Genomic DNA, 3,130 nt, shown 5'->3' on the forward strand with positions numbered 1-3,130 from the left:
CCTCCAATATTATTATCAACATAATAAAGACACCTGGACTCTGTCAAGATCAAAAGCCATATTTGGCAAGACAAGTCCGAGTCCATGGAAAAACGGTCTTGAGTCCAAGACCGGACTCGAGTACTACAACCCTGCTTGTCACACATTTTTACAATTGGCAATCAGAGCTTTAGATTAATAGCTCCACAGATGAGTTCTTATGTTTTAGAGAGAGCAATGGACGCCAACATTGGAAACAGAGGCAGAGCCAGAGGAGTGAGAGTAAGAGGAGGAGGAGGACAGGGTGGACGAGGATGAGGACGAGGAAGGCCAAGGACTGTAATCTCTGGTCTTTGGTTAACCATGTCAACAATGGTCTAACAATTAGGAAAGCTGGGCAAAGAGTACAGCCAAACTTGAGCAGGTAGAGAAATGAGAATAGGTAAGAAGTATACTCTCACTAGAAAATTGTAGTACTGCATATCAAAAAAGTACTTGAGGACAGTAGTACAGTATTGCCTGTGGACTGTTCTGTAGGACTGTAAAAATAAAGTAAGTATTTGGGAAATGTATTCCTACTTTTTATTCCTAGACATTATTTACAGTATTTTTGTTTGGTCGAACTGAAAGATCACAAGGTTGTCGGGAATCTCCTGAACAAGAAACTGAAATTATGAACTTAGTTCTGGAAAATAACACTGTTATGGCAAATCCAAAGAAAATTAATAAACAATTAGATATTTCAAAAATATTGATAGGGTAAGCAGGGGACCCTGTCTTGCGCAGAAATCTGATGAGGCACGTCTACAGGGTGCCATTTGAACGCAATTCACAGAGTCAAAGAATTGCAATATAACTATGTGAAAGTAAGTCCTATACAATCCCACAATTGATGCATACTCTCAACACTGTATAAATTATACATATTTCAGACTTTTTTTTTCTCCACTGGGGCTCGTGTGTGTGTGTGTCGGCTACGTGTGCACTGTTGCTCGACTAATGGAGGTCTTCTAAAAGAGCCAGATCTGCCATTGTTGATAAGTGATCAACTGATGACTTCTCCTTCTCCTGTTACATGCTGCACCACAAGCCCACACTGACTCGAAAATACACAAGGTCAGAGAGGACGTGAGATTTTTTTGCAGCCTACGCTCACGTCCAAACTGATAAACGCCGAGCTTTGCGTAGGAATCGGCGTACGTCCCTCCTATCCCTGTTTTAGGTTGTACACACGTTTCATAAATGACGGCCATTGGACTTTTTAAGCTTTTGCAAGATACAGCTCACAGACACTTTTTGTCTAACTCCATGGCTTGTTGCTCAATCACAAGAGCACTTTCAGTGATAGACTCATTCTCCCAAAATGCACCACAGAGCGCCACAGGAAGTCATTCCTGCTTGTGGCCATCAAACTTTATAACTCCTCCCTCTAAATGTCTGACAAGCAGACACTTGTTGAAGGGAAGAGAGGTTGAAACTGGACATTATTATCTGTATTATCTGTTTTGTGCAATAACACTGGCCTGACGTGTGCAATTCACAACTACTACAATTGTTATTATTATTTTACTTTTCACCATTGCAATTCCTTAATTATGTTAATTATGTAAATAATGTATAATAACATTCCTTTATGTAAATACCGTACATAGCCACACTCCTTATATTTCTTTATTTCTTTATTTGTATTTCAACTCTGATATTTATAATATTTGTGCAACTGCAACACAGAGTTTCCCTTCGGGGATCAATAAAGTATTTCTGATTCTGATAATAAGTCACTGACTGTCACAGATGGAGGGTTAGAGGTGTGGAGTTGGAGGACTGACAGCTGTAACTATTCAGGAGTGTTTTTTCTGATTTTTTTCATTTTTTAATCTCAGGGCAAAGCGTGGTGGCCTGGTGCTGCTGATAAACTCTGATGAATTTACGGCGTTGCAGCCCTGCTGCTTTCAACTGTAGCAAATACACATCTGCAACATTTTGGGGACAGCTTCTCAGTCCAGGTGCAGGGAGGTGAGAGGACGTGAAGGACTCCTTTGTTGAAAAAGGGGAATATTTCCAAGTGTTGAGTGTTAAATTCTCTTATCCGTCAAAACACAATTTTGAGTTTTGGAGGGTCTCTCATGAAGTTCTTTCTTGTCTTCTTTACTAACTCGAATGAATCAAACTGGTTTAGTTTTAAGTTTAAATGTAATGGCCGCCAGGAGTAACTTAGAATATTCATCCCTACGTTGTTTACTGCATGTCTGCTTTCAAGGTGAATCACATGTTCATCTTTTAGTTCCATCTTGAAGCAGTTACTGTACATCCATTGGTGTTTGATCTACTTTTTCAGGCTTTTTCAGCTATGAAGTGTAAGTGTACTTTTTATGTTTGTGGAACCTTTTTTCCAACAACAACAAAAAAATCTGTATTTATGGACTAATTGTTCAGGTTTGTGTGTATCTTCTCTTTCCTAGACTGCCTCAGCAGCTGTGATGATTATCCCTGTCTTTTATATTTTGAGGCTCGCCCAACTGGAAACCAACATGGCTTTAGTGCGTCTGTTCCAAAGGTTCAGCATTGTGACCTGCTCCGAGACCAAGGTGGGTCGCACACTTTCGACTAAATAAATTTGTAAAAAAAAATGTTTTGAGTCTTAGAAATAATTCATAAACACAGAAGACACATTTACACATGTAATAGAAGAAATATCCTCTCTGGTGAAGCAGTGAAAATAACTATATAGCATGTCTGCTATTCACATCCCATCATCAGCCGTGTCAATAATTCCAGCAAGAACAAAGGGACGCGAGAGTGTAGTCACGGCTGTTATGTTCACTTATTGTAGTTGGTTTGTTTTACCAAGATATGATAATTCAAAACGACAAAGCACTGCCTAAACAGAGAGTGAATGTGTAGCCATTTCCTTCTCCTTCTCAGCTGCTTGGACTCTATATTAATGTAATTGGTTCTCTTGTCAACATAAATAATTAACTATCAATAATAGACATTTGAGATTGCTGCAATTTTCACAAATTAACCAATTACTAATGATCAAAATTCAATATGCATCCAAATGAATGTAATTTTTCATTTAGAATGTATGTCAAATGTTTGGAAGATGTTGCTTTACATGTGGTATTTTTTTCTTTGTGCAGGTTCCTCT

At 38.7% G+C, this 3,130-nt stretch overlaps 1 protein-coding gene across 1 annotated transcript in view; it reads right to left on the bottom strand.

The window, feature by feature from the left end:
* The window catches only part of parp12a (poly (ADP-ribose) polymerase family, member 12a), an 18,106-nt gene that overhangs the window by 6,603 nt on the left and 8,373 nt on the right, over window positions 1–3,130 (bottom strand). The window lies entirely within an intron of this gene.

Source organism: Etheostoma spectabile, chromosome 8, assembly GCF_008692095.1.
Source record: "Etheostoma spectabile isolate EspeVRDwgs_2016 chromosome 8, UIUC_Espe_1.0, whole genome shotgun sequence".
NCBI lineage: Eukaryota > Metazoa > Chordata > Actinopteri > Perciformes > Percidae > Etheostoma > Etheostoma spectabile.